General features: G+C 42.5%; 1 pseudogene; it reads right to left on the reverse strand.

Annotated features, from left to right (window-relative positions):
• LOC135216824 (zinc finger protein 184-like) overlaps positions 1-24293 on the reverse strand; it is a 60101-nt pseudogene that overhangs the window by 10558 nt on the left and 25250 nt on the right.

Raw genomic sequence — 24293 nt, forward strand, 5'->3', positions numbered from 1 at the left:
TCATCCTCCACCAAACCTCTTCTCTCCATATCTTCCTTCACTTTATCTCGCCATATAATTCTCTGTCTCCCTCTCTATCTTCTTCCTCTAACAGGTTCCTCCCAAGCCCTCTTCCCTCTCACCTCATCATCCATACCATCTCAATCATGACTCTTTTATTACCTCTGTAATCTTTACTAACATTGCCCTTTTTATTTCATCATTTTCCAATTCTAAAGAACCAATATTCCCATAATCCACCTCAGCATTCTCATCTCTGTTCTCTCAAGCTTTACTTCCTTTTTCTTTCTTACAGCCCATGTTTCTGCTCCATACATTAACACTGGTCTTATCACTGTGTTATAGATCTTGACTTCTAGCTTGATTGGCATTTTCTTATCACATACCAATCCAGCTACCTCTCTCCACTTCCCCCATGCAGCTTTTATCCTCTCTTGGCTTAAAGTAGACCCTCATATTTAAATTTTTTTGCCTGTTTTATTATCGAGCCTCTTCTTTCTTGTATTACTATTCTGTCTCTATCTTTCCTACTGCTCAGCAAAACCTCTGTTATTCACATTCACCTTTAAGCCACCGCTCTCTACCCCTGCCCACTCTCCAACCCCTCTTTGTAGGTTCTCCTCATTTTCAGCAGTAATCACCAGATCATCGGCGCACAACAACTCCCACATATCTCCACCGCTCTCTACCCCTGCCCACTCTCCAACCCCTCTTTGTAGGTTCTCCTCATTTTCAGCAGTAATCACCAGATCATCGGCGCACAACAACTCCCACATATCTTCATTCCTGACCTCTTCACTCAACACATCCATGACCAGCACAAACAAAAATGGGCTTAATGCTGACCCCTGGTGTAATCCAACACTAACTTCAAAGTTTTCTATTTCCCCTCCTTAACTGCTGTTATTTTTGTGTGCATTCTTTTATATATCATCTCAACTAGCCTAACCAACTTTTCTGGGACTTTCCTGTTCCTTAAACACCAAAACAGCACTTCTCTTGGGATTCTATCATATGCTTTCTCTAGGATTCTAAGACGGAGACACCCAGGCCCCCCTATTTGTCAGTCTTAACGAGGGTCGACTGAAATTAAACTGTAAATGTAAAAAAAAAAATTTTATTCTGATGATTTACGTATGACCTTAATATGGATTTACAGTAGTCAGAAAACATTTAAGGAAATTTACTTTCTTAAACTATCATAAATCAAAAAGGTAGTCAAGCAGTACTTGTAATCTTTACATGTGATATGCAGTATAATTTTTAGAGCTAGGTTAACAAGATTAAAAAAAATCACTTTTACAGCCGACTTCATGAATTTTGGTGCACATCACAGCAAGTTACGGAGACATCTAGCAACCTCACTATGTAGCACGTAGTATCTCAAGCCAATAAGAAGCCTTTGACAACACTACAAGCATGTAAATTTGATAAAAAGCCAGTTTATAAAATGACACGGGAGTTACCACGTCTCATCAGATTTCTCGAATGTGTACTGAAATTCATGAAGCCAACTGCTCCACAACCTTTTGCCCGTTTTCTTCAATAAAATGGGCCCAGTAACAATAATACGTACCATCATCAACATTGGTTCATCTACTTCCACAATTACACCCCAAAAGAAGTACAGTGGACCATCAAATTCGTGATATATTGGAACCCCTCTAAAAAGGCTAAAGACTGCACTTTAATAGCTGGAATACCTAATACCCCTCTAAAATGCTTAAAACTGTCTATTTCTTTTATTTTGTGACTAAATGTGTACATTTTTTTTAAATGTATTTAGTCAAAAATACTAACATGAAAATACAGCAATCAGTCAAATTTTTTTTAACGAAAAAGTCGGCAAATCACCAAACTTTCCACATTTTATTGGAAAAATGTGTCGCCAAAAAAATCTACAAATAACTTAATTTGTGATTGCCGAACCAGGAAGAAGTGGGAGTCCACTGTATATGTTCATGCTGTGATGTATATTTTTGGAGCCCATCCATCCTTCAAGTTTAGATGATAGTATTAGAAGTAGCAGGTGCAATATGGGTTAAGCAGATCATACAGAAATGTCTAGAAGTAAAATTTCTCATAAACATAACAATATTCTTTGGAGACAACATTATTCTAGATAGAGGTGGAAAATTTCAAGGTACTGACTGACTTACCAGCCCCCATGTTCTACTCAAAAGATTTTGCTGGTACTAGAAGGATGGAAGATTTTGGCTCTGCTAAATGGCTGTAAAGAATAGGACTGACCATTTATGGGAGGGTATATATAGGTAACTCATTTCAAGACTAAAATCTGGCATCAGAGGGGATAGATGAGAATTCCCTCTGGAGTTCAAAAATGGATATGTCAAAATACCACTGCAATCCAAAGATCTTATAACCAAAGCCCTTATGTTATAGAGGTCCTTTGAATGGTAGTATCAGCACTGGATCAAGGCCTTAATCGTCTTTGTGGTATACTACCTAAAGAAGACAAATCAAAAGGTCCTACAAGTGCAAAAGTTGCATAACCCCCTAAAGTTAGATCACACAGACTTCCAAAAGAGATACAATCACAGACACAAACTTAACAGTAAACATGTCTGAGTGCTCATTAAATATACAGCCGATACAACATCCACTTAAGAATTTTGAAATGTACTTCGCAAATTAATTATTCAAGACTAAAAGATTGTCCACTAAAAAACGCTAGTTAACAAAATGTCCTCAGATGCATAGTTTTCAATATCTCAAAGTTCTTTACTGCCTGTGAAACCTATTTTGACACTGGTTCTAGAAACAATGTAGTGAGCTGACATCACTGTTCCTTGCTTCTTCATGTACAATGCCCTGCCTTCCAAAGCCACAATACAATTTAAGATACATCTACTTATTTCATAGGAAACTGAACTGTAATTATATGTTGCCCATTAGTTTTTCCAATTTTGGAATTGTAGATAAATAGCTCAACCTTAATTTGTCTTGCTAGTGTACCACCATTTGGAATTTATTAATGCATTATAAAATGTCATGGTTTATCACTAAAAACACATGCACTATTAAGTAAATATCGTATATTTCTGTATTAGACAACCTTTAGATAAGATGAGGTAAAAAATTATGGCAAATTTTCATGAATTTATCGCATATCTGTAGTATAAGACAACTGCTAAATTACAAAACCCACTTGTATACAGACTAGCTTTTGGTTACTGCATATACTCAAGTATTATGTGATGTTTGAAGACACAATCTTGAAGCTAATTTTAAGGGGGTTACATCATACACAAAAAATAAAATTAGAGTATCTAATTTTCATGTATGACACTTACCTGGCAGGTATATATATAGCTATATTCTCTGTTCGCACTGGCAGAATTTTCAAAACTCGCGGCAACCGCTAGATCACTGGTAGTTCAGGTGATCGCCACCCCGCTCCCGTGGCGCTGGTGCTCGGAATCATTCCCATTTCGTCAGATTTTTTTTCTGCCACTGAACCGGCAACATCGTTGTTGGTTCCCTGCTAGAATTCGAAACTCGTTAGCTGACTTTCGCTGTACTTGGATGGTTTATTGGGTATCGTATTGGAAAGTTGGATTGGCAATCGCGATTGGAAGTTATTATAATGTCTGATTCTGGTATAGTATTTCGAGTGTGTATGAAAGAAGGGTGCAAGGTGAGACTGCCGAAAGCTTTGGTAGACCCTCACACAGTATGTAAGAAGTGTAGAGAGGTTTTGTGTACTTGGGTGGATAATAGATGTTAATGAGTTGTTGAAAAGTTTATTATATTTCCAGGGAGCGGCAAACGGGCCTGAGCCCAGAAATAGATTTTTCCTACGTCAAAATCCCTTAAATGAGAAGGAGTGGAAGACTTTCACAAAATATGTTGAGAGACTTGAAAAGGATAGAGTAAGAAGATCGGTGTCGGAGTGAGAGGTCAGGATCTTCTAGTAAGGCCTTGAATACTTCCCAAGTAGAAGTTGTTAATCCTTCTCCTCAGGTCTCTCCTGCGCCCGCTGCTGTTTCTGAGGATACTAATTATGTGAAAGTGTTTGCCGCCCTTGCGTCAATGGGCGATCAGATTCAGCGTCTTACAGACAAAGTGGGTACGTTTGAAAGTGTCAGTGTAGTGGAGGGGGCGGCTGATCGTCTCACTCGTGCTCCTAGACCTAGGCCTCTGCCAAGCTCCCAGACCCAAGGGAGAAGGCATGTCGACAGTCGAAGGGAGGCGAGAGGGGTTCCCTTACGATCAGTCGTCCCTTCAGGCAGTCCTGTTGCGTCCCAGGCTGCAGCAGTGCGTCATAGAAAAGGCGACACTGGGAAGTGTTTTTCCTCTACAGATAGTGCTGCGTCAGGCAGGTATGGACGTTATGCGGAAGTTTTGCGTCCTCTGAAGAGGACGCATAGACCTACGTCTTCTCAAGATGAGCGTTACCCTCAAGAACGGTGGAGTAGTCCCGAGATTTCTCTTCTAGTGATGAGGAAGAGGTGGTTTCCGATTAAAAGGAGGAGATCCTTTAAGTCAAGACAAGACGCAAGACCTCATGTATACGACGGTTCTCTGGATAGGAGCCCTCCTTCTGAATACGGAGCAGTCTCTCCGATATCTTCTCCTTATCGTAGAACTCAAGATCGAGTTTCGCGTTTTGATGATCCGTCTCGTCGTCGTTCTCCGCTTGCTCAGACTTCCCGCCAGGAAGTAGAGACTAGGAACTTCCTTGAAGAGATGCAAGGAAGGTTAGCCGATTTAGTTAAATCGTGGGGAACATCGGAACATCCTCCTGCGAGGCGTAAGGACGCATCTCTCCCCGTCAAGTCGTCTAAAAGGACGCATGATGGTTTGCCCCCTTCTCATCACGCTTCGGAGTCTCGGGTTAGTGACCGCAAGTTACGGGAGCAGGACGCAAGGACGCAAGTTACGAGAACAGGAAGCAGGACGCAAGTTTCCGGAGCAGGACGCAGGACGCAAGCTTCCGGAACAGGACGCAGGACGCAACCTCGGAGCTCAGAAGGACGCAGGACGCAGGCGGCAGGAGCCGGTTTCTTCCCGCGAGGTTGGAGAAGATTTTCTGCAGCAAGACCTTGGTTTACAGGATGTGTCTTCGGCAGAAGAGGAAATAGAAGACTTAGAATCTGAGGAAGAAAAAGAGGGTGAAGCACCTTCTTCAGACTATAAGAAGTTAACGAATTGCCTTCTTTCACTTTTTGAAGGGGATTTTCAGCCTGCAGCTCCGACATCACCCCCACCTTTCTCAATTCTCCAAGAATAAAACTCCGAAGAAGTCCTTGTTTTTGAAGATGAAGTTTTCGATTACGGCTAAGAAGGCTCTTCAAAGAATTGATACGTGGTTTGAAGGAAAAGAGGGAAGCGGGCAAGACTGTGTTCTCTTTCCCTCCTGCCAAATTGCATCGAAGTCCGGAATTTGGTATGCGACGGGGGAAAATCTCGGCCTGGGAGTTCCTGCCTCCTCCCAGGGGGATTTTCCAACATTGTTGACAGTTCCCGCAGACATGCCTTGAATTCGGCCAAAGTTGTGGTGGTCTCCCATCAGAATTAGATCATCTCTGAAAGGGATTTTCCGGACCTTCGAGGTTTTTAATTTTCTGGATTGGTCCTTGGGGGCTCTGGGACGAAACAGTGGAAGATAATGAATTAACGGCTTTCTCAACTCCCAAGCACCCAGCAGTATTATGTCCTGCATGGACAAAGCCTTAAGGATGGCGCGAATGAATTAGCATCTCTTTTCACCGCAGGAGTTTTAAAGAAAAGGTCATCCTATGCTCTTTTGCTGCTAAGGGCGTTTCTAACGCCCAGAAATCCGAATTGGTTTATTCCCCACTTTCGGATCAATTGTTTCCTGCGGATATTATCAAGGATATTTCGCTTTCCCTAACTCAGAAAGCGACGCAGGATCTGTTAACTTCCTCGGTAAGGAAATTTTACCCAACAAGGTGGTTAAGACGCCTAAGGAATCAAGACAGACGAGTCAGCCCTTTCGAGGCAAGTCCTTTTCTCGTCCTGCCTTCAGAGCAAGAAGAGCTCCGTCCAAGAGGGGTTCGAAACCCAGTACTAAACAATGAACAACAAGTCCTTCAGACATCAGTAGGTGCCAGACTCCAGAAGTTTTGGGAGATTTGGCAAGAAAAGGGAGCAGATCCTTGGGTCGTCAAGGTAGCCAAAGAAGGTTACAAGATCCCTTTTCTGAAGAGACCACCTCTTTGCGAATACGCCAAGAGAGCTTTGGAGGCTCAACTACAGGCGATCCCAGGGAAAGAAACCAAGAAAGCACTACAAGAACAAGTTCTTTCTATGCTCAAGAAAGGAGCAATAGAACCTGTTCTGGATCACTTATCTCCGGGATTTTACAACCGGCTGTTTTTAGTAGCGAAATCCTCGGGGGGATGGAGACCAGTACTGGACGTAAGTCAACTCAATTTATTTGTGGAGAAAACAAAATTTACGATGGAGACGACCGATTCAGTAACTGGCAGCGGTACGTCCAGGGGACTGGATGGTCACCCTGGACCTTCAAGACGCATATTTCATTATCCCAATTCATGCAGGATCCAGGAAGTACTGAGATTTGTGATCCAGAACAGGGTCTTTCAGTTCAAAGCCCCTCTGCTTTGGACTGTGCACAGCCCCACAAGTTTTTACAAGAGTGATGGCGAGCGTGGCGAAGTGGCTACACATTCTAGGAATAAGAGTGTCTCTATACCTGGACGATTGGCTCATAAGAGCCCAATCAAGAAAGCAATGTCTGGAGGACTTAGAAATGACGTAACATTAACGAAAGAGTTAGGGTTGATGGTGAACTTAGAAAAGTCGAATATGACCCCCAGTCAGGAGCTAGTTTATTTGGGGATTCTGATCTCCTCAGTGACTTTTCGGGCTTTTCCGTCTCCCAACAGACAAGAGCAGTGCATCCGGAAAGTGCAAGCCTTTCTAGAGAAAGAACAATGTTCAGCACGAGAGTGGATGAGCTTACTGGACCCTCTCGTCCCTGGAATGGTTCGTTTCTCTGGAGGGAAGGCTTCACATGAGACCCCTACAAATATTTTTGAACCAAGTCTGGCCAAGAAAATCGCAACCAGATTCCTTCCTGTTTCGAATTCCTCGCAAGATCAAAGAGGAATTGCGGTGGTGGTGGCTAACTCCGGGGAAGTTAGCGAAGGGAGCGTCTCTCCAGCAAAGAACCCAGACCATGTGGTTCTCAGACGCGTCGGTGACGCAGGCTGGGGAGCGACTCCTCGGACCATTCAAGAAGAAGTTTCAGGTCGTTGGAGCAAGGAGGAAGCGGCTTGGCCATATAAACAGGAAGGAACTGATGGCGATTTTCTTGGCTTTGAAAGAGTTCAACGCGGTGATTCGCAACAAGGTGGTACAAGTCAACGGGACAATACCACAGCTCTGGCGTACATCCGCAAACAAGGAGGGACACATTCAATCTCTCTTTGCAAGTTGGCGGAGGAGATCCTTCTTTGGGCAGAGAAGGAAAACGTAACCCTTCTCACCAGATTCATTCAAGGGAGAAGAATGTGAGAGCGGACCTGCTGAGCAGGGAAGGTCAACTTCTGTCAACAGAATGGACTCTTCATTTAGAAGTATGCCAGAGTCTGTGGAAAATTATGGGGTCGCCCAGTGGTGGACTTGTTTGCGACAGCAATGACAAAGAGATTGACGACTTATTGCTCTCCAGTCCAGACCGTCAAGCAGTCGCAGTAGACGCCTTTCTTCTAGATTGGACGGGGCTAGACGTCTACGCCTTTCCCCCGTTCAAGATATTAGGAAAGGTTTTGAAGAAATTCAGGGAGAGTCAAGGGACAAGAATGACTCTCATAGCTCCATACTGGCCGGCCCGAGATTGGTTCACAGAGGTACTGGAATGGACAATAGATGTACCAAGGACACTTCCAGCAAGAGTAGATCTACTCAAAACAGCCTCACTTCAAAACAGGTACCACAAGAACACCCTCGCTCTGGGTCTGATGCGTAAGCGTTCAGACTATCGAAAGACTTGTCAGAGCGAGGGGGTTTTCTAGAGAGGCGCAGAGCGGTGGCCGGGAGCTAGAAGAGCCTCTACTATTAAGGTGTACCAGGCGAAGTGGGAAATCTTTCGCAAGTGGTGCAAGAGTCGGAAGATTTCTTCATCCAGTACCTCTGTGACCCAAATTGCCGACTTCCTTTTATACTTAAAGAAGGAAATAAAATTGTCAACTCAGACGATTAAAGGGTATCGGAGTATGTTGGCTTCAGTATTTAGACATAGAGGTCTAGATATTACAAATAATCTAGATCTGAGAGACCTCATAAGGTCCTTTGGAACAAGGAAGGAGCTCCAGTACAGAGCACCTTCCTGGAATCTCGATGTGGTCCTGAAATTTTTAGGAACTAGTAAGTTCGAACCGATGGATCAAGCTTCGTTGAGAGATATCTCGAAAAAGACCATCTTTTTGGTGGCCTTGGCCACAGCTAAAAGGGTGAGTGAGCTGCAAGCAATTAGCAAACATATTGGCTGGAAACATGACAAAGCGGTTTGCTCATTTCAGGAGGGGTTCTTGGCCAAGAACGAGAATCCAGCTCATCCATGGCCAAGGTCGTTCGAAATTATGGGTCTTTCAGATTTAGTAGGACAGGAACGAGAGAGTTCTTTGTCCAGTAAGGGCATTGCGCTATTATTTGGAGAAAACCAGTAAGATTAGAGGAACTTCAGAATCACTGTGGTGCTCTGTGAAGGATCCTAGCAGAGCAATGACCAAAAATGCTATTGCCTTTTTCCTTAGGGAACTAATTAAAGAATCTCATATGTTATGCCAGGAAGAAAATTTCGGCATCCTTAAGGTTAAGGCGCACGAAGTGAGAGCAGTAGCTACTTCTTTGGCTTTTAAAAAGAATATGGCCCTCAAAGATATCATTGAAACAACGTTTTGGAGGACTAATTCAGTGTTTGCAAGTCATTACCTTAGAAACGTCAAAACAACGTTTGACAATTGTCAAACGTTGGGTCCATATGTATCCTCAGGAGCAGTATTGGGCAAAGGATTTTCCACCCCATAACTTACTAACATGCTAGGTATTTTAATGAAGTGGTGTTGTTTTTACGGTTGTCTGAGAGGGTTATTTCCTCTTCAGTCTGTGAAGTGTAGTGTGTTAGGTTAGTTTTGTGTGGTTCAGGTGGTCTAACTTATCCTAGCATGAATGCCCGTGGTAAGAGAGGGCTAGGGTTTCCTGTCAACAAATTGGTCCCGTCCAGTTGTCAGACCCTTGTATTTAGCTTCATCAACTAATAGGTCACGTCCTAGTTGGAAGCTACTAAGGTTTAGCAGGCTAAGAGGCAGGAATGCTGAAGTCAGCTACCTTAGCAGGTAAGGAATCTAAGAGTATTTTGACTTTTAAATTTTTAAAAAACTCTTACAATGTTGCTGTCTTTGACCCACCTCCAAATGTGTCAATCAGCTATATATATACCTGCCAGGTAAGTGTCATACATGAAAATGATGTTATTATGATATAACAAAGTTTCATGTATACTTACCTGGCAGGTATATATAATTAAATTCCCACCCACCTCCCCTCAGGAGACAGGGTTCAGAGAAAAATCTGACGAAAATGGGAATGATTCCGAGCACCAGCGCCACGGGAGCGGGGTGGCGATCACCTGAACTACCAGTGATCTAGCGGTTGCCGCGAGTTTTGAAAATTCTGCCAGTGCGAACAGAGAATATAGCTATATATATACCTACCAGGTAAGTATACATGAAACTTTGTTATATCATAATAACATCATATTCACATATCATGATATACAAACATAACAAATATGCATCTTTTCCATAGATATTTTAAAAATGTATGCTTTACTTCACTGTATCTAATAATATTGTGTGTACAGTATTCTCACACTACTACTATTGTATCATAAAATACAAAATGAAGTTTTTATGTTAAAACAAAGTTTAATGTATACTTACCTGGCAGGTATATATATAGCTATATTCTCTGTTCCACCTGGCAGAAATGTTCAAATCTCGCGGCAAACGCTAGTAACCTATTAGTAGTTCAGGCAACCACCACCCCGTTACCGTGGCGCTAGCGCCAGGAACCGTTCCCACTTGGGCCAGATTTTCTCTGAACCCTGTCTCCTGAGGGGAGGAGGGTGGGCAGTTAAATTCTATATACCTGCCCAGGTTAACAAGTATACATTAAACTTTGTTTTAACATAAAAATTCATTTTAATGTATGACACTTACCTGGCAGGTATATATATAGCTGACTGACACATTTAGAGGTGGGTCAAAGACAGCAACATTATAAAGTATAAATAAATAAAATTATCAATTTACTCTAGGTTCCTTACCTGCTAAGGTAGCTGACTTCATAGGTCCTGCCTCTAAGCCTGCTTAAACCTTAGGAGCTCTCAACAAGGAAGTGTCCTGTATGTTGAAGAAGCTAAGACTGGAACTGACAACTGGGCGTGACCAATGTGTTGACAGAACCCTACAGCCCTCTTATGCCACGGCATTCAAGCTTAGTAATAGATCAATACCTGAACTACACACACACACCACACCAATATAATACAAACCAGACTGATAAAAGTAAACAACACTTTTCTCAGGCGACCAAAAAACACAAACACCATCACCTGATAAAATACTAGCTTAAAAGAAGGTTATGGGGTGGTAACTCCTTTGCCCAATACTGCACCCGAGGACACGTATGGACCTAGCGTCTGACAATTATCAAAGGTTGTCTGAATATCCCTAAGATAATGAGACGCAAATATTGAATTAGTTCTCCAAAAAGTAGATTCAATAATCTCTTTGAGGGCTAAATTCTTTTTAAACACCAATGAAGTCGCAACTGCCCTGACTTCATGAGCCTTCACTTTCAAAATACCGAAGCTCTGTTCTTGACACAACATGTGAGCTTCTCTAATCAGCTCTCTCATAAAGAAAGCTAGAGCGTTCTTTGTCATGGATCTACTGGGGTCTTTGACTGAACACCAAAGAGCATCAGAATTCCCTCTGATCTCTCTTGTTTTCTCAATATAAAAATGTAATGCTCTCCCTGGGCAGAGAACTCTTTCTTGCTCATGTCCCACTAACTCAGAAAGACCCAAGACATCAAAGGATCTTGGCCAAGGATTCGCAGGATTCTCATTCTTGGCCAAAAATCCTTCCTGGAATGAACACACTGCGTTACCATGTCTCCATCCCACTTTCTTCGAAATGGCCTGAAGCTCACTAGCTCTTTTAGCCGTTGCCAAAGCGACTAAAAAGATAGTTTTTCTTAGACACATCTCTCAGAGAGGCTTTCTCTAAAGGCTCGAATTTACTAGAGGTTAGATGCCTCAAGACAACATCGAGGTTCCAAGCAGGTGGCCTGCATTGGGGCTGTTTCTTGGTACCAAATGACCTAATCAGATCTCTAAGGTCCAAATTATTAGAGATATCTAGATCTCTGTCTAAACACTGAGGTCAACATACTTTTATAGCCTTTGATTGTCGGACACTGACAATCCTAAATCCTTCCTCAAGTATAGGAGGAAGTCTGCGATTTGGGTCACTGAGGTACTGGATGAAGACACTTTCCTCTTCTTACACCACTTCCGGAAATTCTCCACTTCGGACTGATATACTGCGATTGTGGAGGTTCTTCTGGCTCTACCCACTGCACTGGCCACCTCTCTAGAATATCCCCTCGCTCTGACAAGACTTTCGATAGTCTGAACGCAGTTAGACCCAGAGCGAGGGTATTCTTGTGAAATCTGTCGAAGTGGGGTTGTCTGAGTAAATCTACGTAGAGGAAGAGTTCTTGTGTATCTATTGTCCATTCCAGTACCTCTGTGAACCAACTTTGCCGGCCAAAACGGAGCTATTAAGGTCATCCTCGTTCCTTGGCTCTCCCTGAATTTCTTCATAACTTTCCCAGTACTTTGAATGGAGGAAAAGCGTAAACGTCTAAGTTTGTCCAATCCACAGGAAGGCGTTCGACCGCCACTGCTTCCTGATCTGGAACCGGAGAGCAATAGGTTGGTAGTCTTTTTGTTCTGGCTGTCGCAAAAAGATCTACTACCGGACGGCCCCACAACTTCCACAGGCTCTGACATACCTCCAGGTGCAACGTCCACTCTGTCGGAAGAAGTTGTCCTCTTCTGGCTCAACAGTCCGCTCTCACATTCTTCTCCCCTGGATGAACCTGGTGAGCAGAACGACGTTTTCCTCTTCCGCCCAAAGTAGAACTTCCTTTGCCAGCATGTAGAGGGGAAAAGAATGAGTCCCTCCTTGTTTGCGGATGTATGCCAGAGCCGTGGTGTGTTACCGAGTTGATCTGCACTGTCTTGTCTCGTATCAACTCGCTGAAGTGCTTCAAGGCCAAGAAAATCGCCATCAGTTCCTTCCTGTTTATGTGCCAACTTGTTTCTTCCTCGTTCCAAAGACCCGACACCTCCTGAGGGCCTAATGTCGCTCCCCAACCTGCGTCCCGACGCGTTGGAATACAAGATGAGGTCTGGGCTCTTCTGTTGAAGCGACATCCCTTCTACTAACCTGCCTGGGGTTAGCCACCAATTTAATTCCTCCTTCACTTGGCAGGGAATTAGAAAAACTGGAAGGAATCCGGTTGCGATTTTCTTGGCCATGAATCTTTCAGGAAAAAACTGTAGAGGTCTCATGTGCAGTCTTCCTAGAGAAATGAAACCTCTCTAGCGAAGAGAGTGTGCCCAGTAGACTCATCCACTCTCTTGCTGAGTCATCGGTTTTTCTCTAGAAAGTCCTGCACCTTCCGAATGCATAGGGCTTGCCTTCGGGGACGGAAAAACCCGAAAAGTCGCTGACGATATCTGAATCCCAAATAAACATCTGTTGCTTGGGATTCAACTGAGACTTTCCCAGGTTTACCACAAGACCTAGGTCTTTTGCTAAGTCCAACGTTTGTTTCAGGTCTTATCAACCAGTCGTCCAAGTAAAATGACACTCTGATCCCTCTTAAGTGCAACCATCTTGCTACATTGGATATCATCCTCGTGAACACTTGGGGGGCTGTGCAAAGGCCGAAGCACAGGGCCTTGAATTGAAAGACCTTGTTCTGAATCACGAACCTTAGATACTTCCTGCTTCCTGGATGAATCGGAATATGAAAGTATGCATCTTGTAAGTCCAGGGTAACCATCCAGTCCCCTGGACGTACCGCTGCCAGCACTGAATCGTTCGTCTCCATAGTGAATTTGGTCTTTTCCACGAAAACATTCAGTTGACTTACGTCCAGAACTGGCCTCCAACCTCCCGAGGACTTCGCAACCAGGAACAACCGGTTGTAAAATCCGAGATTCGTGATCCAGAACAGGTTTCTATGGCTCCTTTCTCTAGCATGGAAGAGACTTGCTCCACAGTGCCGTTTTCTTCACTAAATCGTTGTAATTTGCCCCCAGGGCTCTCGGAGATGTTGCGAGAGGAGGTCTCTTTAAGAAAGGAATCTTGTACCCTTCCCGAGCTACGTTGACGGCCCAGGGATCTGCCTTCATGTTCTGCCAAACTTCCCAAAATTCTTGAAGTCTGGCTCCTACTGCTGTCTGGAGGACTGAGTTCTCATTGTTTAGAGGTGGTCTTGGCTCCTCTTTTCGCGGGTACTCTCTTGCCTCTAAAGGCGGGTCGAGCGAAAGTTCTGCCTCGAAAGGGCTGTTGCGAAGGCCTTGATTCTTTTGGAGTTTTCTTCACCAACTTGGATGGTAAAAACTTCCTTACCGACGAAGAGAGCAGATCTTGAGTGGCCTTCTGAGAAAGCGCCAGCGCTATATCCTTAATAACCTCTGACGGAAACAGTTGGTTTGAAAGGGGAGAGAACATCAACTCTGATTTCTGAGAGTTGGAAACACCTTTAGAAGCGAATGAGCACAAAAGCGACCTCTTCTTCAAAACTCCTGCTGTGAACAATGACGCCAGTTCATTCGCTCCATCTCTCAGAGCCTTGTCCATGCAGGACATAATGCTCTTAGCCACATCCGTATCCTGGGCATTCTCATCTTCTAAGGAATTTGCCAACCCTCCCAATGACCAATCTAGAAAATTGAAGACTTTGAAAGTCCTAAAAATTCCTTTAAAAAGATGGTCAAACTTGGACGAGGTCAAAGTCCACCAGACCTTGGCAGACTGCAACGCCTGTCTGCGCGAACTGTCCACTATACTGGAGAAGTCCCCCTGGGAGGAGGCAGGTACTCCCAAGCCAAGACTTTCTCCAGTAGCGTACCATACTCCCGACTTCGATGCTAACTTGGCTGGGGAAAAGCGAAAGAGGATTTCCCGCTTCTTTCTTGTCCTTCAGCCAGTTATTCACTCGTTGAAGAGCCTTCTTGGCCGAAATCGACAGAGTCATCTTGAGAAATGAGGACTTCTTTGGAGTCTTAGTCTTGGAAAACTGAGACAGGGGAGATAAAGGCGCCGTAGGTTGAAATTCCCCTTCGAAAATAGAAAGAAGATGTGAAGTGAGGATCTTGTAATCCGAAGACGGTTCCACATTCTTCTCCTCAACAAAGTCCAATTCTTCTTCTGCTGAAGAAATGTCTTGCAGATCACTATCGTTGTGACGCTTTGCTGACGGATTAACGTCCTGCCGCCTGCGTCCTGCCACCAACGAAGTCTCGGCGTCCTGCCGTCTGCGTTCTGCAACCACAGAAGTATCGATGTGCTGCCGTTTGCGTCCTGCGTCCATCGTAGACACATCTGCTTCCTGCCGCCTGCGTCCTGCGTCCACAAGCGGTTCCGCGTCCTGACGTTTGCGTCCTGTTTCTTCCAAAACAATCCTCTTCTTCCTGCGTCCTGAAACACTACGCGATCGCCCGTCCTCGTATAGCCAGTGCGTCCTAAATCCTCGGCGAGCGAACACTTGTCTTCCGTCTTCTTGGAAGACTTAATGGGAAGGAAATCGTCCTTACGTCTTGCAGGTCCTTGCAAAGGCGCATCCCATGAACTAACGAGAACTGCAAGCTTAGATTGCATTTCCCTTAAGAAATCCTTCGTACTATCTTACTGACGAACAACCGTAGGAGGAGGAGGAAGACAAGAAGGACTAGGACGTAGAGGAGAGCGATCTTGAACTCTACTCGAAGGAGATAGAAGAGGAGAAGTCAAGCAAGAGGACGGGGGAGAGTCTCTTGTCGAAATCCAGGAACGTACGGGCCGTACCGAGTCTTCTTTCGATCGAAAATCTTCTTCCTCTTGATCGGAACCATGTCCTCGTCGTCCGAGGAGGACATAACCTCCGGGCTACTCCAAGCCTCACGATCTTGAGCACGTCTATCCTGAGTGGTCGATGTCCTTAACGTCCTCTTGAGGGGGCGAGACACTACCGAGTACCGATGTTCCCGCTCTGATGTTGAACCATCCGAGGACGCACACTTCCCAGTTACGCCTTTTCTGCGGCGAACTGCAACAGCCTGGGATCTTACAACAGACTGTCCGAAGGGACGCCTGACCGTGGCAAAACCTCTCTCGTCTCCCTTTGACTGTCGACATGCCTTCTCCCTTGGGTCTGGGAGCTTGACAGAGGTCTAGGTCTAGGAGCACGAGAGAGACGATCAGACGCCCCCTCCACTACACTTTCACTGACATCAAAAGCACTCACTTTATCCGTAAGGCGCTGTATTTGGTCACCCATGGACGCCAGGGCAGCGAACACCTTAACAATCTGTGTATCGTTCGCCTCCTCCGATACAGCAGCGGGCGCAGGAGATACCTGGGGAGAAGGAACTACCAACTCTACATTAGAAGGAGCTGGAGAGGAAACACATTCACTCCTTTTACTAGAAGTATTCGACCTCTCACTACGAGAAACAGATCTTACACGATCTTTCTCAAGCCTTTCAACATATTTCATAAATATCTTCCACTCCTTCTCTGACAAATTCTCACACTCAACACACCTACTCTCCCAAGTACACACATTCTCTCTACCCTTCTTGCAAATAGTATGAGGGTCGACCGAAGCCTTCGGCAACCTTACCTTACACCCCTCTTTCACACAAACTCTAAACATACTACCAGTGTCAGACATCTTCCAAGAACAATCCAAAGCGAATGCCAAGCTAACGTTTCCAAGTACGATACCAAAAATTCCATGAAAAGTCAGCAACGAGAAGAAAATCCTAGCAGGGAACCACCAACAATGTTGCCGGTTCGCCTGGCAGAGAAAATCTGGCCCAAGTGGGAACGGTTCCTGGCGCTAGCGCCACGGTAACGGGGTGGTGGTTGCCTGAACTACTAATAGGTTACTGGCGTTTGCCGCGAGATTTGAAAATTTCTGCCAGGTGGAACAGAGAATATAGCTATATATATACCTGCCAGGTAAGTATACATTAAACACAGCCATCATGCACTTTTTGCATTGTTTAGGTTTTTGTGAATGTGGACAAAGATACCATAAGAGAATTTTTTTTTGGCATCAATTTCCGTTTAAAGATTTGTCCCATCAGTCATGCCCATTAAAACAGCAGTAATATGTTTTGATTGAAATACTTTTCTCTGCACTTTTATTACGGTCGAGTTTGACGGCATATCAAAATTTAAGAGGAGTTTCATCAATGTTGCTGATGCACAATAATTTAGTATTAGTAGCTTGAACATTGTTTTTTCAGCTTCAGCTACAAATTGCAGCTTGAATTTATCAATATATTTTCTTGCCAATCTTTTCTCCATGGCAAATAAGGGTATATATACAGTAGTGCAATGTAAATATATCAGTTCTATTCTACTTAATATCATTTGTAACATAAAATATGGTAGTTATTTACTATCATAAAATGGTTGAAATGCAAGCAAAACAGCTGTTGTTATCCAATTCAGTTGTTCATAGCAAAATAGCTATTTCTCATCCAGTTGTTTATGACTGCGCATGTTTACGCAACGAGCATAGTTTTACTAACGATAATTTTACCATTCTCTCTTACTTTTTTAACTTATTCAACAAGAAGATGGGATAGATAAAGAGACAGAGGTAAAGATTGTTCTAATCAGTTGTATGCAATAAAAAATTGTTTTTTACCACCAAAATGATAATGAATTTTCGATGGAAAATTAATATTAGGTTATCCTAAATGTTATTACTACCCCAATTACACGACCATTAAAATTTTTGAAAGGTTACCAAAAGATAAAGTTGCTTGAGTGGAACCATAACTCGATGCTTACATTTTCTCAGCTAGGCTCCAACAGATATAAATTTATTTTAACGTACTGATATGGAATTATTCCTCAAATATGCCAATAATATGGTATATAAGGTAAAAATGGTTTTATTACCTTTGTTATCAGTTAATTTCATAACATGAATCTTTTCACATATGTTGGTGGTTATCACAACGAGGCCAAGATAGCCTACAGATAAACATCACTCAAAATTCAAGGTTTAATTTTTATAATGGTAGTATATGATAACCCCAATTTTTAGGGGTAAGTTTTAAGATTCAAAGGTCATCTTGTACACAGAAATATAAGATTTCTATATTAAAATGTTCATATCAGTGCTACAATCAACTCAACCCTTATAAAACAAATAATTTAAAACTGAAATCCACCTAATAAAATTTGGATAATTAGGAAACCAGTAAGACTGCTTACAAAATTGTTGTACTTACCTGTAATGTGCAAGACGGTGCTCCAACATGTCTAACTCATTAACAAGGTGAAAGCACTTGCTGCAAATAGCAGTGGAATGGAGAATATCTCTAGGCAAAATGATCCCAAGTAGAGCACCAAGTTTTTCTCCAACACTTACCTAAATTTGAAAAATACATTGAATAAACTATAAAAATCAAACTCCTTCATAACGTAAAAGTTATATCAATATACAAACCCAACAATCATGTAGCACTTATTTACAGTAGTAATGTCCCCAGAAAAATTTTGTGTGTGTCTTGTGTACAAAAGAAACAGAATATAGTAGCTGACACTGACCGTTCGGCATAGAATGAATGTGACACACCGATAATGAGATGGGAAGGAGGCAGTCAGGTCATAGTATAGACTAATAGGTTTATATTAAAAAAATGTTTTATGCAAACTTAATCTGCCTCATCACAAACTTGTCATTCATATACTGTTCAAATGGAAATTTAATAAGAGACCATGAAATTGATGATTCTCAGCCTTTACATGATTCCAATGAAGCCAAAAGACTTTTTGGGGAGGGGTACAGATCAGAAACCAAGCATGCAATGGCAATCTCACAGGAAACAGCAAGTACTACATATATACTAGTTGAACACACTTGGAATGAAGCAAGCAGAAATTCATCTACAAGTATTATATTAGAAACAGCTGAAATCTTAAAATTCATCTTGAAAAACTGAAATCTTATTATTCATCCTTGAAGCTGTAGAAATTGAGAGAGCTGAAATCAAGAAGTCACTCTTAACTTGCTAACCATACCTTCAGTCATCATAAGCATTTTAATGTCAGCTTTTCCTTTCATATAGCTGTGCACCAAAAATTCTTAATGCCATGTATATTTTGTGATCCTGAGCACCTCTTGACTTCATATGTTAAATCTGATGCATAACACACAGTTCACAACCAACCTTTCTCAAAACAGCTACATGGCTAATTTCCAAAGTACTCTTTTCTGTGCTTCCTCTCTAGTATTTACATTAGGCTTTGTTTTAGTACTTACAGATTTTCAGTCCTCACCTTCCCACTCCACTCGTCCAACATTTAAACATTACCAGAATCTCATTTCCAGATTCTGCTATTAGCAATAGGCTATCTGCATAAATCATCCCCCAGGGGTCTCTTTATCTGTACCCCTCTGAAATCTCTTCCATTACTAAGATATACAACAACGGCCTCCGCATTAACCCTTGAAGGTCGCTAACATTTATTTCATATACTTCCTTCACTCTAGATCTTATGTTATAGGAGAGTAGCATCATTGGCAAAATTAGTTTTTCTAGTACTCTTTGACCTTGTGCCCATTCAATTATGCATTTGTATCAGTACTCTGTTAAATAGCTTTTTGAGGTCCATATATACGTGATATAATCTCGTCCTCTTCATGTGGTACTTTTCCTTAATGGCTTCACTTTAAAAGGCTGCCTCTGTTGTTGATCTCTCTGGCCTCTGGCATGAAATTAAATTGACAATTATCAATTTCAACGATTTTTCTTAATTATTCGCCCTGCACCTCTTCCGTTTTTAAATCATGAACAAGTAGGAAATCAGCTTTCTTTGTAATTTCCACACTGCAGCATATCTTCTTTTCCTTTGTATACGATTAATATAAGGTTCTTTTCTCAACATTCTGGCATTCTCTCATCATTTATCAGATTTCCATATGTTCTAGTATGCTCATGGACGACCAGCTTTCCTGCTGATCTTATTAAATTACTTATTCCATTTTTCATCTTTCCAAAGGCCCTACATGTCATTTTCACTGTTATGTCCTCTACTGGTCCCTCTATTTTGACTACATCATCCAGTTCAGTTCATTCTCTTCCTTCAGAAGGTTGTCAAAAAACTGCTTCCATCATTCCAGTACCTCTTAATTTATAACTTAAATTCCTCCACTTCATCCTTCATATACTTAGCCCATTTTTACATATTTTCCATCTTTCTTCAGCCACTGAGTTATCTTATAATCTATGATGCCTGAAGCAAGTTTAACCTATTATAATGAAATCCTTATCTTTGATGATTTACAAAATTTTTATCATAATAAAACTAATCCATATTTCAGTCATCAAATTTTTTCTTATTGCAGCCAGTTACTAGTTTTTCTGTTGTGTGCTCTATATTTCTTATGTCCCCTGCATTGACTACATTAAGCTTACAGTATTGTGTATTCATGCTGGAACTTTGTACCTAGTGCTTCTGCTCTATTCACTTTAAATGACATGAAGCACTGTCTCCGATATCTATGAAATTGTTAGTTTCTGTATTTTACTTCTTATTAATTTCTATTCACTATCTCCCAACTAAGCTGTCTAATTTCTTTATCCTTGTCTTGCTTTGTTTCCAATTTATATTTAAAAATAAACCCTTCAGCCAGCTACGTATAATGTTATTTTTCTACACAAACTATACATACAGAGTATGTAGCGTACAAATACTTATGAATTTTTTCATATGGCCTATCAATGATAAAATAAAAGTGTGCACAAAAAAGTAAGCAGAACATAATTATTCCATACACTTTGTTCTAGAATCAAGAATCAGAAACAGTTTTTAAAGTTTTACAATTGTGAAAAATAAAATACATCAAACTTAAGCACTGTCTGGTAATTAATTTAGTATACTGCATTTCTATAGTAAATTATTTTTTGTGTAACAATGGATTAGTTTACTTACTTTTGACATGACAGTGGTTAGAGTATCCATGGAATGTGATTTAGTTGGTGCACTAGCTTCAACATTACTCCTTTTCTCTTGCACACCATCACTTTTAGTAACAGATGCATCGCATATGAGACAAAGCGTGCTACTGCCAGCAACTGACGACGATGATGATGAATCTTGGTCTTTCTTTTGGGCAGAGGTTCCCTGCTAAAATGAAAGATCTCTTCACCCATGTACACTTAAATGATTGCTGGGGCATTAAAAAATACACCATACAAAAAATGCTTAAGATTATAAACTAGCACTCAATTTAGACAAGCATATTACTGAAAAACAATATTACCAACACACCTGTGAAGGACAATAGTTCTAGCACTATTTGGCTGTCCTAGAAGGATATTATATTTCAATAGTGATTTTCTTCTAGTTTTCACACTTGGCATTTACATATTGTGAATTGGGTAAACTGAGATAGCTTATATTTTCTTCTTAAAATTATTCACTATACTCTGTTTTTTTTCCATCTGTCCATCTACCTGTGGCGTTTGCTATGGTAACATGCGTCCAGGGCTTTAAATAGTTACGCTGTGTAAGTTTTAGGTAAATAAAAGGATATCTGGGTGTACATTTGCAACTGAAAAGTGTTTTAATAATTTACTGTATGCGAATTACACCGTTAATATTCGAAATAGGATATTGTTATCATTGTTGAATGCAAGCTGCCTTTTAAGGGTGGCAAATGGAACAGCCAGATGCAAATTCCATTAAACAGATGCTAAACCAAGTTACGTCATATCGTATCTGGCTAAAATGATATTGTTAAACTACAATAAAGTTTTGTACATACTTACCTGGCAGATATATACTTAGCTATAGTCTCCGACGTTCCCGACAGAATTTCAAATCTCGCGGCACACGCGACAGGTAGGTCAGGTGGTCTACCTTACCCGCCGCTGGGTGGCGGGTGTACGAACCAATCCCCCTTGCTTGTCAGATTTTTCTCTTCCACCTGTCTCCTGAGGGGAGGCTGGGTGGGCCATTAATCGTATATATCTGCCAGGTAAGTATGTACAAAACTTTATTGTAGTTTAACAATATCATTTTTTTTGTACGTGAACTTTCCCTGTCAGATATATACTTAGCTGATTGCACCCCTTGGTGGAGGGTAAGAGACAGCGAAAAATAAATACAGGTAAGAAGGGAAACAACTAATGTTGTAGGATATAAAAACCTTGGTTCTCACCTTTTCAGGATGAAGACTTCATAGATACTGTCTCTGGGTCTGCATTGCCTGGAGAGCTACAGCTAGGACGTGACCTGTTGCTGAAAGACTCTCGGATCTACCACTGGGATATGTGATCCCCTTTTGTGGTAGAATCCAAGTCGGATCCTGTTAAAGGGACCTTGTCCGCTTACATAACAGATCCTTACCACTACCTCTGCAAGGAGCCAAAACCCACCAGACCACCTAACCAAAATACAAAGGGTTAATACTACGACAAAAAGAGGTGCCTCCTGCAACCTCTTTCAGACAACCAAAATCACAAATACAAAATATAGGGTAACATATCAAAAATTTAAACAGGATAAGTTTCAGCTCCCTGCCCCAGCACCGAATCCGCCGATACGAAAGGACCCAAGGCGAAGCATTTATCATACGTGATTTTTACATCACGTAGGTAGTGGTTTGCGAAAACCGACTGGCATCTCCAAAAAGTCGCCTCCATCAAGTTCCGCACAGACATATTTTTCTTGAATGCAAGTGAAGTTGCAATGGCTCTCACCTCGTGAGCTTTCAATTCTTTCAGTAGTTTAAAATGCTCTTCCTTGCAGGCAACATGTGCCTCTGTAATAAGACTTCTTAGGAAGAAGGAAAGAGCATTCTTCGACATGGGCAGAGTGGGGTCCTTTACGGAGCACCAAAGCACATCTTGATTAGCCTCAAGTTGCTCCTTCTTCTTAAGGTAATACTTCATAATTCTCATAAGGCAAAGAGTTCTTTCAGGCTCTTCCCCTACCAGAAAAGATAAACCACGAACTTCAAAGCTCCTGGCCCAAGGACGTGATGGGTTTTCATTTTTTGCAAGAAACCCTGGAAGAAACGAACACACCATAGAATCTTCCTTAAACCCTACATTGCCCTCAATAGCTTGGAGCTCACTCACCCTCTTAGCTGTAGCTAGGGCCATAAGGAAGAGAGCCTTCTTCGTCAGGTCCTTGAAAGAGGCTGAGCCAGGAGGTTCGAATCTAGACGATCCAAGGAATTGTAGAACTACGTCTAGATTCCAGTTCGGTACAACATGAGAACGTTTAAAGGTTTCAAATGATCTAATAAGATCATGCAGGTCCTTATCATTGGAGATATTTAGCCTCTATGCCGAAATACCGCCTGCCAACATACTGCGGTACCCTTAATAGTTGACACAACAAGATGACACTCTTCTTTAAGAAAAATTAGGAAATCCGCAATTTGGGTCACAGAGGTACTAGAAGAGGAAATGTTCTTCCTCTTGCACCATCGTCTGAAGACATCCCACTTTGACTGGTATACACGCAAGGTGGAAGGTCTCCTCGCTCTTGCGATTGCTTTAGCAGCTGTTGCTGAAAAGCCTTTCGCTCTGACCAGACTTTGGACAGTCTGAAGCCAGTCAGACTGAGAGCGAGGAGATTTTTGTGGTACCTGTCGAAGTGGGGCTGTCTGAGTAGATCGCTCCTTAGCGGGAGCGATTTCTGGAAGGGTCCACTAACCATTCCAGTACCTCTGTGAACCATTCTTGGGCCGGCCAAAAGGGAGCGATTAAAGATCATTCTCGTTGAATCAGACTCTTACAAATTTCTTGATAGTTAGCCCCAGGATCTTGTGGGGGAAGGGGGGAAACGCGTAGACGTCGAGTACGCTCCAGTCTAGTAGAAGAGCATCTATTGCTAATGCCTCTGGATCCGATATCGGAGAGCAGTAAGGATCCAGTCTCTTGTTTTTCGACGTGGCAAAGAGTTCTATGTGTGGCCTGCCCACAACTTCCACAGGCTCTGGCATACATCCAAATGAAGGGTCCACTCTGTGGGAAGGACCTGATCTTTCCTGCTGAGGAGATCTGCTCTTACATTCCTTTCTCCCTGCACGAACCTGGTGAGAAGCTTGATTCCCCTTTCTTCTGTCCACAGAAGAAGGTCTCTTGCTGTCTCGTACAGGGAGAAGGAATGCGTCCCCCCCTGTTTTCTGATATATGCCAGAGCTGTAGTGTTGTCCGCGTTGACCTGCACTACCGATCTTCTGACTTTGGGCTCAAAAGCTTTCAGAGCCAACCACACAGCCATCAACTCCTTTCTGTTGATGTGCCAGGCTACCTAGTCCCCCACCCAGGTACCTGACACCTCGTTGGTTCCCAGAGTCGCCCCCCACCCCGTGTCCGACAAGTCAGAGAACAACACTAGGTTGGGGGTCTGGGATTGAAGAGACAGTTCCTTCGCAAAGAGGTTGGGATCTGTCCACCATATGAGATGTTTCTTGACTTCCTGGGATAACGACAGGGAGAACGTCAAATCCTGAGAACGACGACTCCAATTCCGATGAAGAAAGAATTGGAGCGGTCTCAGGTGCAACCTTCCTAGGGAAACGAATTGCTCCAGCGAGGAGAGCGTCCCCAGCAGACTCATCCACTCCCTCGCTGTGCATACTTCTTTCCCTAAGAAGGTTGTTACTCTCTCGAATCCTCGGGCTATCCTTTCCTGAGAGGGTAAAAAGCCCGAAAAACTCAGAGAGTTCATCTGTATCCCTAGGTATACACACACTCTTGTTCGGGAATTAGCGACGACTTCTTGAAATTGACGAGAAGTCCCAACGCCTTCGTCAATTCTAGTGTTACTTGCAAGTCCTTCAAACAACGATCTTCTGAATTGGCCCTTATCAGCCAATCGTCGAGGTACATGGATATCCTCACCCCTTTCAAATGAAGCCATTGAGCTACGTTTCTCAAGATCCCC

This window comes from Macrobrachium nipponense, chromosome 6 (genome assembly GCF_015104395.2).
Source record: "Macrobrachium nipponense isolate FS-2020 chromosome 6, ASM1510439v2, whole genome shotgun sequence".
Lineage (NCBI taxonomy): Eukaryota > Metazoa > Arthropoda > Malacostraca > Decapoda > Palaemonidae > Macrobrachium > Macrobrachium nipponense.